We start from the raw sequence: 16,700 nt of genomic DNA, 5'->3' as shown, positions 1-16,700 counted from the left end.
GAGGAAATCTCCCTCTTGCTGCTACACTCACCAAAGCTGGCTTTCCGCCACCTGCCACCTTGGACCTGGGCCAGCCCTGTGACATTTTACTTACCTAACATTTTCAAATCTCCATGCCATTCAGCTCTGTTGTTCCCAGTGCCCAACTCCTGCACATCCAGAGGTTTCTCTGGTCACATCCACCTGTCCAGACTGTTCCCACCCTTCCCATGACCTCTGCCCTGGGGTAGAGTGTGGAGGAGGTCCCTCTCCCTGCAGTCGGAAGGGATGCCCACGTTTCCTGTTCTAGGATGAGTGACAGTTCTTTTAGTGGAAACAGCCACCACCACCCTCCTCTACACCCACCCCCAGCTTTATTATAAATGCAAACGTTACCCTTGCAGTTTCTAGCAATCTTGGTCTATAGTGGGTGCAAATGAATCTGCTATTATTTAAATCCGCCATTATTTAAATTAAATCTCTATTCAGGAAAGCTGATCTCATCCCCCCAACCCTTCCTTCCTGGCAGGGAGCAGAGCATCCTGTGCGCTCTTCCGCGCTTTGCCAGCCAGACTTCCACGAAAGCAGCTTCTGTGATTTCCGTGGGCACAAAGTCTCTGACCCCACCAGGGTGAAGATTAGCATTTTGCCAGGCTGAGTTTTCACACTAGACGAGGTGTAAGTGGAATAAAGGTCATTTTTTTTTTTTTTAGGACAGATTAAAAGGTAAAATTTTTTTCTTAGAGATATTTTGCAAACACAGGTAATTTCCATATTGACTCTTGGAGGTTGACTTATAAACCTTAGGGGGATGGAAGAGGTGACCAGCTATGTGACATGAATGTACCTTGGTTAACCAGAACCAAAAACCTTAAATCTCCAATGTGAAAGCTGTTTGCATAACGATTGTTAGAGTCCTGCTCTTTGCTACTTGCCGCACTAAATCTCCACCTCTGGGTAGTGTATGTGGAGATTTAAGTCAAACCTGCAACGGACTGCAAAAATTCACCTCAGGCCATGCTTCCCCAAGAAAATACAGGGATGACAAATAAAATACAATTGCTATTTTGCAGAACAGCTTCCATAAGTCTCTCCTGGCTCTGGGGAAATGAGCAAGATATTCTTTGTGAAGTTCATACTGATTAGACCAAATGTGGCCAAGGAAAATCTTATGTCTCCTCCATCTTTCTATGCTCAATCTCTGGTGGATAGGTAAGGGCTGGAAATGGCCTAAAATATACAATCTCTATAATTTCAGGACATAAAATGTCTGAAATGGCCCTTTGGAGAAATTACAAGTTGAAATAGATGACTTAAGTGAGAGGCCAAGTCAATGGAGGAAAGGGCCCTTGGCAGTTACTAATGGAAGGAATTTACAGCACTGGGCTACCTGGTCTCAGCTTGTAGGGTGTTTGGCCAACTGAGGGCCCAAAGGACTGCCCAAGGCTGGAGAGGTGCTAAGGCTGGCTGCTGGCTCCCATAAAGCAAATTGTTCTAACTTCAGGAGCTCTATAACTTGTCAGACTTGAAATGCAAGATGTTTGGTTTCCCAGCACTCATTATGATGGCGCAGAAGAACAACGCTCTGTATTAGAAAGTCCAGAGCTCTAGGGCAGCGCCTGTGGCTCAAGGAGTAGGGCGCCAGTCCCATATGCCAGAGGTGGTGGGTTCAAACCCAGCCCCGGCCAAAAATCACACACACACACACACACAAAAAAAAAGAAAGTCCAGAGCTCTAAACACCAACACCAAGGCATACCATCTCAGGGGTTACCCATCCTTGCCAATGGCCAGACGAGTTCCTTTGACATTCATATTTTTTAAATTTATTCAGCAAATGTTACTTGCTAGCTTACTGTTCTCCAGGCACCATCCTCAGCATGGGAGCTGCATCAGTGTACTAAGAAGGCAAGGTCTTGCCCTCACAGTGCTTATGTTTCAACCGAAGGGGATGACAACAGTGAAGTAGACATCCAGCCAATCACAGGTCCATCAGTGTGGGGAGGAGAAATAAAGCAAAATGAGTGGGTAGAGATACAGTGTGGGGCAGGGGACTGGTGAGCATGAACAAAGCAAGGAAGACAGCAATGGGGAAGAGGGACTAGAAATACCCATAAAATATTTCTAGCTGTGTCTATAGGCTATCTCCCATCTCCATGCTGTCACAACAAAAGGAGGCCCTTACAAACTCCCTGAGGGTAGTGATAAGCAACAGTTACTGAACCCTTACTATGTGCCAATCACTATGCTGGACATTCCCCATGAATTTTATCCATCAATCCTTTCATTAACACGAGCACACAAGAGCCCCAGGGAAGTCAGGTGATTTGCAGGAGGTCACACAGACAAGGCAGCAAGTGCTGGATTTGGGACTTCCTGACTAATGCTGAACTTGACAGCGAACAATAACAGTTTCCATTGACTGTAAGGCAAATATCAGCATGTTAGCGCTGTAAGCTTGTCTGCCCGTATTAAGTAGACACCAGGTTGATGAGGGAAACCAACACCAGATGTGTGCCCACTGCCCCAGAGCTTTCACTGTGCCTGATAACATGTCCTCTCTACCCTTGGTGTGTGCCAAAGGTTAGAAAACAAGGTTACCCCTTTTACCAAAACCCTCTCAGCCTTATCAGTCAATTGTCCCAAAGAGCCATCGATGTCCTACCACCTCTCCTGCCTCATCTGGGTCTGACCACCCTCCCCCTGCTCACACCACCCTGCTACTCTGGCTTCCTTGAATATGCCAAGTGCACATTGGCATCAGGGCTCTTGGATGTGCTGTTCCCTCTGCCAAGAACCCTCGGTGTCAGACACCTGCAAGGTCGCTCAGTTTCCTGCCCCAGCGCCATCTTGAAGGGATGCACTCCCTGAGCAAGAGACAGGAAACAGCACGCGGCTCTGTGCCTGTTCCTCGCTTTTCATTTCCATCTCCCTTACTCTGCTTCATTTGTCTGCACAGCTCTTATCACCTCTTGACACATTTTACATGCTTTTTATTGTCTGCCTTTCCATATTAGAACCTCTTTTTTGCTTACTTCTGTTTCCCCAGCAACTAGAACAAGGCCGGGCATGTAAAAGGCATTCAGAAAATAGTTTTTAATAAGCATTAAGCCATGAGGAATGTATCTTATTAACAAGATCTGTGCATCTTAAATAATATTGTCAGCTTAACAGAGAAAAAAGATGTAACACTTTTCATAGCCATCATGCTTTTCTAGGCAAGGTCAATGTCTCTTTGCTAATACTAAAACACAATTCCTTTGAGACAAATTTAACAGGGAATCATTTATTTGGGTTCCTGTCATCAGAGAGTCATTGCAAGGGGGGAAGCCCTCAAAGCCATCAGTGTTCTGAGACAGGAAGCTTTTATTCCAATGTAGTCCTGAGTGACTTTTACATGACATTGAGGGAAGAAAGATCAAATGGTCTGAATGATACACCTGTTCACAGACATGTGCTAACTGTACAAGTCAGGATGCTATCGTCATAGTCCAAGAAAAGATGTTGCTACTTCAGATTAGGGTAATGATGGAAAAAATAAAGAGAAGTAGATGGATTTGAAGTGTATTTTGTAAATGCAACCAACAAGATTTACAGAAGAATTGATGGGGAGGTACACAGGGATAAGAAAAATGCAAAGAGTTCTTAAGAATGATGATGACGTTTACTGCACTGGGGGAGGCTAAAGGAGGAGAGGGAAAAATCTAAGGTTTTGTTTTTGGACTTTAGAAGTTTGAAAAACCTATTAGACATCCAAGTGGAAATGTCAAAGGTTTGTATAATGCTCTGGAACTGAAATAAATTTTGGAGTTATCAGGGTAAATATGATATTCAAACCCTCTGAGTGGACTAAACCCCATGATGAAGCCTAGATGTGTAGCCTTCGAAAGTTAGGTCATAAAGTGACTTAGCTTGAGTTGGTGTCAACTCTCTCTCTCCCTTCTCACTGTTGGAACCCAGCTTGAGGAAGTCTGTGACACACAGAGAGGCCATGTGCAGATATTTTGACTGAGACATTAGCCTCCAATGAGTATCAACCACTCCACCCCACCAGCCTTCAAATCTAACAGAGGAGGCTCCAGACATGGTGGAGCAGAGATAAGCCATCCTCTTCTGTCCCATCTGAATTCTTGAATTAGTGAGCGTAAGAAATGGTTTTATGCTCCTGAATTTTGGAATAATTTTTATACACATAGTTACTGGCACTTCCCTTTTAGGATATGCTCCTTGATTTTCTTGAACCAACAAATAAAATATCTGACTACTACTCTGAAGCTGCCATACTAGAGATTTCACAGGGAGAGACCTCATGAGTATTGAGGGAGCGATTGAGGGAGATGCTGAAGAAGCCCTGATTGGTAAAGTCTCCATGTGTGTTGAGTCTTTCAACATCTCTTGCCAGACCTGTGAATGGGTGAGCTTTCAGATGACTCAGTTCCCAGCCTCAGTCCCAGGTGGCTCACCTGAGCATAGCTCCAACAATGGATTTCTGATCTGTTATTGTTCTAAGCCACACTTAGCATGCTTTGATATGCAACATTCGAGAACAGAGCTGTGAATTTACCAAGGACATGGAGTGATTGGCACAAGTTGTGGTAGTTGAAGAATGGATGGGAGGTGAGAAAATAAAGTGATGTGGAGCAACACTTTCCAGAGGGTGAGCTGGGAATAGAAATCTCAAGAACTAGGATGGTGGTATGCAGACGAAGTGGACACAACATACCTTTTATTTTTTCTAAGATATGACATGTTAGAGCAAATATGCAGGATGTTGAGAATAATTATGAAGTGAGGTGGATATTGATTTATAGGAGCAAAGAGAGGTAGATTGTGTGAACAAAGTCTTTGAAAAGCTGTAAAAAGCAGCTGTGAGCTTGATCTTTCCCTACACCAGGAGAGAAGAAAAAGAAGATGGGTGTGGTGGTGGAAGTGGGTTTGCAGAGTTGTTGGTGGGAAATGGTTCCCCATTGCCTTCACCTGCTCAGGCTGCCATAACCAAATACCACAAACTGAGTGGCTTAAATAAGAAACATTTATTTTGTCACAGTTCCAGAGAACAGAAGCCAAGGCAAAGGGGCTGGTAGGACAGCTTGGGTTGTAGATGACCAGCTGCTTTGTCACATAGCCGAGAGAATACTCTGGTGTCTGTTCCTCTTCTAATAAGGGTACCAGCATATTGACTTAAGGCTTTACCATTATGACCTCATATAACCTTTTCTTTTTTTTTTTTTTTCATGAAACAGAGTCTCACTAAATTGTCCTCAGGAGAGTGCCATGGCGTCACAGCTCACAGCAACCACAAACTGTTGGGCTTAAGCGATTCTCTTGCTTCAGCCTTTCGAGTAGCTGGGACTACAGGCATTCGCCCAGCTATTTTTTTGTTGTAGTTGTCATTGTTTAGCCAGCCCAGGGCCAGGTTCGAACCCACCAGCTCTGGTATATGTGGCCGGCACCCTAACCACTGAACCTCAGGCACCAAGCCAATCTCCTGTAACCTTCTTTACTTCCTAAAGATCCCATCTCCAAATATAGTCACACTAGGGTGAGGTTTTCAGCGTATGAATTTTGGGGGCCACAATTTATGCCACAGCATCATCTCATAGTTTCTACTGTCTCAATAAAAAAAATAGGGCAAAGTTCCTACCAGCGTTTAGAAGGAAATGGTGATTTGAGGAGAGATGGGAGGGGTTAGAATTATCTTAAAACGTAGAAATGTGGTTCAAATCCTGGACAATACTGAGTGCACAGTGGAGGCGGATAGGCTCAGCTTTTCAGTTGATGATGTAGCAAAAGCAGGTTCCAGGTTTTCCCTAGAAGGTCCATTAGAGGGAGGAGCCTGGGACCTAGGGCATTTATAAGGCTGTCTTCATAATAATGTACCATAGCATAGACACTAGGAAGGGGACACAAAATAGAAAGTTCTGTGGCTGCTGGATTGATGATCTCAATAGGGCTGACAATGCGTTGCAGTGAAAGTTCCAGAAGGTTTGGAAAAATATGACCTTCACTGTTTGAATCAGGATTTAGGCAAAATGGGCTGGAAGGGTAGAAAAGGCCAGCTGAGAAGAGCGGGATATTGTGGGAAGCAGCTGCTGGGGAAGATGCGCCCCAGGACTGTCGCAAGTAAAGACAAGCCTGGGGCAAACAAATCCACTAATTGGCAACAACAGCTGAAGGTGACCAAGGGCCAGAGATAAATAGAGACTTTCGGTCGATTTTGAGAGCAGGTTGTATCACCTCAGACGTAAAACTTTCCTTTAAGGAAAATGGACCTGAAAAATCCTTTGAAAAGTTCCTACAGAGAATTCTTATTTCCAAGTGCTATAAAAAATGACTACAGTGTTTCTGGTACTATTAAGGTTGATACTGGTGTTAAATGTGAAATAAATGAAAACCTGTTAGTCCCTGAAATGGAACGAATCACCCAAAGCTGGCTCACATAATGAGCCTCCGTTTGTTTCATGGTGTCTGGCTTCAGACAAATCGCTGATCTTAGATGGGGCTGTGTCGCCTCCTCCTTGCTGAGTCTTTGCTTGCAGAGCTTGACATGTCTTGAGGAGATAAACATGACGTCTGCCAAGCTGCATCCGAGCAGGGCTGGGAATGCAACTGCACCACTGGGTGCACTTTCTCAGTGAGTTTTTTACTTGTCCTTTTTGTCTCTTGTTTGGGATGAATCAGAGGTCACGAATTCACAAACCTTATTGACACAGTCTCTACATTTGGGAGACGAACTGAAATACGGTTGTTCTGTTGAGATCCCCTCCAGGAAGGATCACACACACATGCCCATCTATCCACACAAACGACTGGGAAACTATGTGCCTTAGAATGTTTCTAGAAGATTTGGCAAAATGAGAATGACCAACGCAGCAGGTGATATTTTATAAAGATTATTTACATCTAAACCAAAGGTGAAAGGGAATTATAGAGCCCATTTTTCCTTGTATTTCCTCTCTCCTCTCTCCATCCTATCAAGGCAGCACTCATGTAGCCAAACCACGAAGAACTTCTTCCAATCTTCAAAATTAATAAGTTACCCAATCTCTGGAATCTAGCGGTAGCCACCATCCAACAGAACTTTGTGTAATTATGGAAATGCTCTATATCAGTATTGTTTAAATGGTGACCTTTAACAACCAATGATTATTGAGAACTTGAAGTGAATTTTTATTTTATTTAATTCTAAATAAATGGAAATAGTCACATGCAATTCATGGCTACCTTTGTGGGTGGCGAAGCTAAATAATCAGTTCAATTTATTGATTCCCTACTCTTTGCAAAGGAGTGTAAGAGAAACTGCAAACAAAATGGAGCTTTTCTGCTGAGGAAATTTCCTAAGTGCCGGTCCATCAGGCAGAATTTCCTCAGTCGACAAGCTCCTTGGAGCAGTACAAGAACAGCTTTCCCCTTAGCCAGCATACAAATGAAAACTCTGACCTTCACAGTCTGATGTAGGATTTAGGCAAAATGGATGTGAAGCATAACTAAGCTATAGTAACTTTGCTTGATAAATACAGCATAATTATCAAAAATATCACTGGAAACGTTGCACCAAATGTCTTTGCCAAGTTTTTATAGCATACCCTCCCCAAATCTCTGTGGTTTACAATAATACGCATCTAGTATTTCTACCTACAAGTCTGCAGATTAGCTAGGGTAGGTCTGCTTCTACCTATAGATGGGGCTTAAGTTGTCTGCATGTATCCCCCTGGCTGGGACTAGTGGTTCCCTGGAGAAAGCTCTTCTCCTGGAATATGGTTACACAGAGCAAGCACATTGAAAGTTCTGCTCATGTTATGTTGACCAACATTTCATTGGCTAATGCAAGGAATATGGCCAACCCCAAAGTCAGTAAGGCAGGAAGCTATATTCTGCTAATCTTATTGGAAGGCATTGTAAAGTCACATGGCAAAGAGTCGGGGTGTATAATTTGTTACTATGAGAGAGTAAGAGTTTGGAGCAATTATACCTAGAACTCCATGGGTTTGGTTGGGGTAATATTTTCTCGGGGGGTGAGTTAATCCTTTCCTTCAGTTGGTAGATTTTTTCCTTCTTCCCCCACCCATCCTAACTTCTTTTGGGTGGAATCAATTCTCCTTGGAAAAAGCGAAAGCAGACAGAGCACCCAAGGTGTCAAGATGGCTTTGTTTTTGTAACCCCACACCAAATCATAAAAGTGCCCTAACAGGAGATCAAACCTAGGATCTACTTCGATGTAGCAGCGGCCACTGTGGAGAGCAGGCAAGAAGGCAAGACACTGTGGATGTGCCAAACTCTCAGTTTATTGGCATTGACCGTGACTGACAAGGAGAAGACAATACAGGTCTGTTGTATATATCCTGTTGATAAGCTTGCAGACTCAATGCGAGAAATTTCAAGTCCAGGGCTAGCCCTTGGTGATCTCATTCTTGGCCAACTCTCCAACTCTTCCCCAGTCCTCCTTCCAAGGCAGAATAGTAGACTATATATGGTTTCTCCTCTAATCACTGTTTTCTTCATTTTCATGTAGGTTTTTAAATCATTTATTTATTCATTCAACAAATATTGATTGAGCATTTACTCTGCCAGACCATGCTTTAAGCTCAATGAATACTGCAGTGAGCAAAACAGAAAGATGTGTCTGTCTTCATAGAATTCATATTCGGGTAGAGAAAAAATAAACTCATACGCAATTGAGTAAGGAAATATACAATGTAATGCTTTAAAAAAATAAAGCGAGATAAAGGGCTTGAGAACAACTATTTTACATAGGGTGGTTGGGGAGGTTTGCTCCAAGGATATGACCTTGAAGAAAACACCTGGATAAAATGGAATAAAAAAAATGATAGGGAAGTGTTCCCGGCAGAGGGAATATCAATGGCCCAGGGCTGTACAAGGGATATGCGAGGAGCAGCTTGCAGAACAGTGTGGCTGGAACAGGGTGAGGTGGGGAGAACAGGAAGCAAATAGGCTGGAGAGTGATGGACGATTGTGTAGGACTTTGCAGGCTTGAAAGGCACTTGAGCATTTTGAGCAAGGAAACGACGGGAATAGAACTCTGGAGTGAGGAGGTATGCCGTTCTGGAGAGCACTGCGATGACGTCTGCCGACTTCCATGGCAAACCCACTTCTGTTCTGTGGAGCTTCCAACTGCACCTGCTTCATCTTGACTCATCAGCTCTTATGCTTCCAAGAATTTAAACATTTCTGTAGTCTCCCCTTCTAACTCTCACATGTCTTTCAGAATCTCCTCCAAATTCACTGCCCGTTATTTCTCAGCACATTTTCCACCTCCAATACATTCATATGAAAATCTGTTCAAACCATCAAACATACTACATTCACTGCACACATGTTAATTGTACACTGTGTGCAAGGTTTTGAATAAGGAAATAATAGGACTTACATGTTAATGGAAATAGATCTGGTAGTTCAGGGACTTACAGCCTACGGTGACGTTTGCTAGTTGTTTCAAGCATACCGACCTCTATTACCATAAAATTTCTCAGTCTCCTGCCTAATGATATGCTGGTATATTCAATATTCATTCATTAAGAACTACAAAATGGCATTTTACAAGGGTACATGTTAAATCTAAGTGTAGAATATAAATACCTCAACACAATAACTAAGAAAATGCAGTGAAGGCTGTGTTAACCAGTTTCATGAAACTATTCCAAATTATATATAAAACCAGCACATTGTACCCCATAATTGCATTAGTGTACACAGCTATGATTTAATAATTAAAAAAACTACAAAACGACAAGAAGCTGTTATACACGTAATACTACTTTTTAGGCACTTTTTTTCATATTAATGCGATGGTTTCTACATAATAGTAAATGCACATTTGATACACAATACCTATGTGTGCTGTGAGATGTTAAGTATGCATTTGCAATCCCTATGATAACTCCAGTCCTATATTCTACCCATGGATCTGGGGAGAAGCACAGAAACTGGAACAGAACCCAGCTGACCCCAGCCCCTTTACTCTGACAATAGATATGAAGTAGAATGTACAGAAATATGTTTGTAGCTTGTGTTAACAAAAGCTCACACTCTAAAGATGTCCCAAAATAAATGCACACTACCCATAGGAGTCAGGAGGACAGTGGCCTATGAGTGACTGGGCTCTTGAATCAATTCTAAAAAAAAATGGGAGCAGACCTGACTACACAATTTGCAGGGCCCAATACAGAATAAAAATTCAGGGCCCCTTGTTCAAACATTTATCAAACTGTTCAAGACAGAGTATTAAACTAAGTGGGAAGAATCTGAGGGCAGGGCCCTGGAAAACCTGTGAATAACTCCTGAGTGAGGGTCTAGTATACACCAAGATGTTGGTGTAGACTGAAAATTGCACTAACTCAACCATTGCCATTCAAAAGCAGCAGACGCAATGGTGGCCCCTACCATATACCAGGCATTCCTCTAAGTGCTTCGCGGATAATGTTGCATTTAACTTATAAAACAGGTATGATTGTCATTCTTATTTTTCAGGAAAGGAAATTAAGACCCAGATGAGTTTAGTAAATTGCCAAACTGTGTAGCTAATAAGAGAAAGAGCCAGTTCTACATTGACTTCAGAATGTAGGCCCTTAACTCCTGATGTGGTTGTGTTTGCCTAATGTCGTTTGGCTTGTTTTGAGGATTAAATGAGGAAAGTATAGATGAAATGTTTATAAATTTCATATTATACATACCAAGCACCTAGTATGTGCCAGCAGCTCTAAACACGTTAGTTCATTTAATTTCCAAGACTGCCATATGGATTTGCATTATTTTTAACAATGAAGAAATTAAGGAAGAGAGACATTAGGTAAATTGCCAAAGGACATACAACAAGAGGGAGATTGAGCCAGGGTTCGAAGTGAAGGGACAAGTAGAAAGTAGAAAAACCTGGGCACCTTGGTTATTCTGTAGCTGCATACGTTACACAGCTGCTATATAATCATAAGAATATGTTGTATAGTTAAAAATGGAATGACAGATTATAATTAGAAAGTAAGAAAAGTAGGCCCTTGCTTATGTGGTATTTCACTTTTTATGGAAAGATAAGGAGCCCTTATCTTTTTGGAGTCTTTTTTTTTATGTTCGTTCTCTCTTTTTATTTTTTTTGAGACAGAGCCTCACCATTCACCCTTAGTAGAGTGCCATGGCATCACAGCTCACAGGAACCTCAAACTCGTGGGCTCAAGTGATTCTCTTGCCTCAGCCTCCCAAGTATCTGGGACTACAGGCACCCACCACAATGCCCAGTCACTATTTTATTGCAGTTGTCATTGTTCTTTAGCTGGCCTTGGCCAGGTTCCAACCCGCCATCCTCGGTGTATGTGGCTGGCGCTGTAACCACTGTACTACGGGCACCGAGCCTTTTTTATGTTCTTGAAATCAATTCTTTAGAAGAATGTAAATAAAGAAATCTCTCTTTCCCTCAGTTTTCCTTCATTTTCATAATAACTAAACCTGTCATAAGGGTAATGATTAGTCTTTCTCAGCCATCACCTGCCTTGCCCTAATCTGTGTTGTTACAGAATTACCACTCTGTGCAAAGACTACCTTGCAGAGTGTTTGTGTGCAGAGACAAGAGACATTATGGGTGAAAAGGTTAGTTCCTTGTGAAAACTGACAGTACAAATCTTTTCTGTCTCCTACCATGAAGTGTGCACTATTTAATTTACGGAGATATGGGTGAGAAGCCAAACCCCCAACGATGTTTTCACTTTTATCACCCATTAGAGAGCACTCATGAGCTGTTGAACATTAGCGGTTACAGATAATGCAATCACCTTCTCCTGGGAGGTGGTCTCAGGCTTCTCCTTTTCTTACTTTCAGCTTTCTCTGAAACCACAGCAGACTGTATGCATTCAGCAAAGAGTGATCGGAAACCTCTTAATGCTTTGTGGGAGAAACATAGAGGAATCAGATCTTCAGATTCTTTAAAATCTTGTCATGGAGACTTTACCTCTTTCATGTTTACATGGATGGAGCTGGAACATATTCTTCTTAGTAAAGTGTCTCAAGAATGGAAGAAAAAGTACCCAATGTACTCACGCTTATTATGAAACTAATGTAGGACCTTCACATGAAAGCTATAACCCAGTTACAACCTAAGAATAGGGAGAAGGGGGAAAGGGAGGGGAGGGAGGGGGGAGGTAGGTGGAGGGAGGAGGATTAAGGGGATTACACCTGCGGTGCATCTTACAAGCATATATGTGAATCTTAGTAAATGTGGAATGTAAAGGTCTTAGCAAAATAACTAAGAAAATGCCAGGAAAGCTAAGTTAACTAGTGTGATGAAAATGTGTCAAACAGTCTATGAACCAAGTGTATGGTGCCCCATGATCATACTAATGTACACAGCTATGACTTAATAAAAAAAAAAAGAAATAAAAAATAAAAGAAATAAATAAATAAAATAAAATAAAATCTTGTCATGGAAAAAAGATGCAGAGTCTCAGACATCTGACAAACACCGTGAGTAGTAGAAAGCCAATGTCTCCAGCAGAGAGATTCCTTTGGCCAGAGGTTTCAAAATGGAGGGAAGAGGCTGTGCACTGGTCCACACAAAAACTAAGAGGTCTAATGTCTTCTGCACTTTTCTTGATTTTCCCAGATCTGTCTCATTCAACTGGAAGCTTATATAAGCATTTTCATATCAGATTCCATTCAGATATTTACATTCCTTTCTAAATTCCATTCAGACTAAAAAATCATTCATAATATTAAAGTATTTACCTAACTTTCTCACAATTCAAATTAAAGGAAGAGAAGGAGAAATCAAGGATCATGAAGAAGGATTTAAGAGTTTTAAATGGCCGGTCTTAGACGTGGTAATGTTTCAACTCTCATGGTGACTGCCATAACTTGCCTCCAAGGTGGCCGCCACAGCTGACTTTCCTCAAGTGGCTCATGCAGCTCCTCCACTGTGAGGCTGAGTCTGTTCCTCTACTGCCCTTGAATCTGGGCCAGCTTTAGTAAGTTATTTGACCAACAGAATGTGGCAGAAGTAGTGTTCTGGAACTTTCAAAGCTAATTCACAAGAAGCCTTGCCTCTCCTGCTTGGGTCTCCTGGGACTCCCCCCAGGAGTTCTGAGCTGCTGGGAAAGAAGTCCAGAGACTACCATTCTGGAAAAGCCACCTGTAGGCCCTCCAATGAGTGTTCAGCTGAGCCCAACCTCCCAGACACACAAGACTCCAGACATGGCATTTCCATCTTGGTACCTCTAGCCCATCTTCCAACTGAGTGTGACTAAGTGAATTTGGACACCGTAGGAAGTAGATGATCTTCCCCAATGATCCCCCTTTGAGTGTCCATTTGACAACATCGTAAGATGTAATTAAATGGTAGTTAAGTTACTAAATTTTAGGGTAAATTATCACAAAACAGTAAAAACTGAAACAGTGACCACTCATATCTTACAAAACTTTGGTTTCACTTTGTTTAGAAAACAGAACAGACTTTCTGTAACATGAAATTGATCCTCATATTTTAGAAATATGAAAACTGAGGTCTGAAGCATCACTTAGCTACTTAGGGTTTGACCTTTCTCTTTCATTGCTCTCTTTTTTCATTAACATTGACCATTCTCAGAATAAATTAGAAATTATTAATTTTATTCTTGAACCCATCAGTATTGTGAACAAATCTGAAGTGGTTGGAAAGAGCAAACGCAAAGGAATGGAAAAGCTCTACCTAATTTATCTCATAGTCCCAGTGCCAGGTACAGAGCTCAACATACTTCTAAGTGGTCTGTAAATTAATGTTGAACAAACAGATGAATAAATGAATAAAACATCTTTTTAAGTTAATAGACATGTTTGCACAATAAAGTATGTTTCACTTCATCTACTTCATTTTTGAAATTAGCTCATCTGACCTATGGACTTTTAACAGATAACCCCAGAGTGCTGAACAGAAAACTATTATTTGTGTCAGAATCTTTGACTCCATGGCACTGCTTTCTGGAGACCAGAGGGTATTTCTCTGCCAGGATCCTGGCTCTTACAGTGAAAATGGCTTTTCTTGGAGACTACATCTCTCTCCAAAGGTGCCATGTTTACTTTTTAGTGCTGCCTCTTGCTTGAAGGCCCTTCTGCCAAGATTCCAAGAAGCAACAGCTCACTTTTTTCTCATGTGTAAATTTCTTCTTTTATCCCTTTGGGGTCTGGTTATTTGGATTAAAGAGCTAAAAGTGACCCAAGGTAGGAAGTAGTCCCACCTAGCAACTCTGTAACCGTCCAGTATTTGTTGGTATCACATTCAAGTGTGCATATTCCACACAGAGGCCTGCAAGTGACAATGAAGTCCTGCTCACAGGGAACTTACATTCCTAAGAGAATCAACCTTGGGTTTTCTATTTCTCCAAGGCAGTCTTCATTGGAGATTGAATGGCACAAATTGAAAGAATAAAATTCATGGATCTCTATGCTAGAAAGACTCTTCTTCCAAGCCACCATGAAAGCTGCGGTCCGTTTATGCCACAAATCATATCATACTGAAATATCAGAAACCAGCAATAACCACAGCCTAGGACAGGAAATAGGATTTGGAGTTGGGAGGGGGACAGTTCTCCAGATAGGCTTCATTGATTGGGGTATCCTTCTGTAGAAAGAGACCATTGACCTTTTGACCTTTGGCACCCCTGGGAGCACTGAGCCTGCAGCTGTTGCATCTTCTGGGCTCTTCCCCAAGAAGCAGAGCTCTGAAGGCTCCTTGTGAATAGACAATGAGCTCTTATCCAAAAGGGATGGGATCGACTCTTCTCAGGGAAACAGTCCAGGGCCCCTGTCTTTCTTTCAGGGAAATTTCTGAGCCATAGCCAAACCACAAAAATCAACCTCTAAAATACCCACAGGAAAAAAAAAAAATCTAAGACATTTAAATGAAATTCAAGGGACAGTGGTATTTTTAGAGCCCAGTGCCCATCCCTGCCAGTTCCCACCACCATCACCCATGAAGGGTCAGAGGAAGTGCCATGGCTGCGACTCTGGGGTTACACAACTCATCAGTTGGGCCTGTGCACACCAGCCCTCCACACCATCCAGTGAGGACCAGTAGGTAAGTAAGTATTCACTGAAACCACCACTAAACACAAGTTATGTGCTGTGCTCTGGAGGATGGAGTTTGTATAAAGAACACACACAGTTTCTGCCCTCAGGGAACTTAGGGTCATGTGGAGGAAAGAGATGTTGATAAAACAATCCCAGGAACAACATGTAGTTGTAACTATGGTAAGTGTTAGAAATGTAGGTGATGATCATCTTTAAAAAGGGAATTTGACCTAGTCAGGGAGGCCAGGTGAATCAGCTTCGAGTAAGAAAAATTTGAGATGGACTTTCACAAAAGCTGAAAAGTGTGTAAGTAAATGATATTTTTGCCAGACAAAGAATATATGCACAGGCCTGTGACAGGCAGAACATGGAAGGTTTAGAAGATGGCTAGGGATCCTGGAGTGGAGTAGTAAGTACAGGTGTGGCCATATAGAATGCTGTAAATCACATGATCAAGGCTTGTCTTCATGACTTCAAGCTGGGAAGGTAGAATAAATGGCATAATCAGCTTGTGCCATGAAAAGACCAGATGACTTGCTCACCGGACCTAGTGGAACAACAAGTATCTGTGGACTGTGAGGAAGTTGAACCCCATGCTTCAACCTTGGGCTGGCCATAAAGAACCTTATAGGACCCACAGATCTCCTGGGTGCCCAGTCTTCCATTATTTCCTGACTCTTCCCTCATTTCTCCACTCCCAAGTCATCCACTCCAGGAGCCAACATGCTGGCCAAGCGGCTCCCTTCTAATCCCAATTTCTTCCCCCAAGTTCCCTCTAGCTGCTTGCCTTTCAGTGAAACCTGGCTGTCCTTTGAAGACTCAGCTTCCAATGTGGTGGCCTCAAGCTGATATTGTTTTACCTCTTTGAGCCCCATGTATCACAAGTACAGCAAGAGAGGGTAGAAATATCCATTACCCATAAACACCACTGGAGGTGCTTGTTCCCAATCCCTCCTGTTCAATCTCTTGCTTGTTTGAAATACAAGTCATCCTGCTTAAGCATCTTCCCCTTCCCACTAACTCATCAACCCATGTGCAGGTCCTTCCTCCCTTGTTGCGGGGTTTAGTATGCTCACTCTTCCCCTTACCTCCAACACCCTATTGGAAGAACCACCCACCACCTTCATGCTCATCCACATCAGTGATCTGTTTTCACTGCTCTACCTCAGCCACCTGCTCTCAAGGTCAAATCTGGACCATATCAACAATAGACACCACACCCCCTCTGAAATCACATCCTCTTAGCATTTTGTACTGCACATACAAATAGCCCCATTGGCCATTCTTTGACCTCATTGTGACTGCTGTGTCAATGGCCCCACCTCTTTTTTCCTACCTAGGTCTCTGCCAGTCTTCACTGCCTTCTTCATCCAGATTAGATTTCATGACCCATCAATGTGTGTGAGACCTTGAATTACATGTTTCCAGGGGATCATCAAATCATGATAAGAGGCAAAAAGAGTGTGAGACAGACCACCTTGTAAGACTCTTCAAGAATTAGTCACATGACTTTCGAAATCCCACATGACCTCCAAGGAAGAATGAACAATGAAAAGAGAAGATTACAATGAGGAGCATTTTTGAAAGGAGCAGTTGCTATGCTGAGTACACCTTACTCTAGAGAGGGTGGTGGAGTGTTATTCACCTTAGGACTTGCCATATATGTCTTACAACTGGGA

This window comes from Nycticebus coucang, chromosome 7 (genome assembly GCF_027406575.1).
Source record: "Nycticebus coucang isolate mNycCou1 chromosome 7, mNycCou1.pri, whole genome shotgun sequence".
NCBI classification, from domain to species: Eukaryota; Metazoa; Chordata; class Mammalia; order Primates; family Lorisidae; genus Nycticebus; species Nycticebus coucang.
This window is presented reverse-complemented; position numbering follows the sequence as displayed.